Source organism: Trachymyrmex cornetzi, unplaced genomic scaffold, assembly GCF_001594075.2.
Source record: "Trachymyrmex cornetzi isolate Tcor2-1 unplaced genomic scaffold, Tcor1.1 scaffold1170, whole genome shotgun sequence".
Classification (NCBI taxonomy): domain Eukaryota; kingdom Metazoa; phylum Arthropoda; class Insecta; order Hymenoptera; family Formicidae; genus Trachymyrmex; species Trachymyrmex cornetzi.
Window position 1 is genome coordinate 46,650 of NW_017295731.1, and position 394 is coordinate 47,043.

The following is a 394-nucleotide window of genomic DNA, read 5'->3' on the forward strand; positions in this document are numbered from 1 at the left end:
CACACACACACACACACACACAGGGTGTTTGATAAGTAATGATAAAGCATTCGCACAGGAGCAGAATGGACTAAACTGACAAAGGAATACAACCAAGTGAATCTCTCGGATTTAAAAGAGCTTTTAGTAGGTTCTATGGACAACAATAGGAGACACGTATTTTTTAATACGTGCTAAGTCGCACGTTAAGGGGATGAAATCTTTCCTTGAAAAAAATCGGTTTTTTGTCTTTCAGTTCGGTACTTTTCATAATATTGTCAAAATTGTAAGAGATAGAAAAAAATTTGCAGAATAAAAATTTAATGGCATTAAGAGTACTTTAGAACTACAATAAAACAATTTTTTTCTTTTTTATAAATAAATAATTTTTATTATAAATAAATAATTAAAAAAG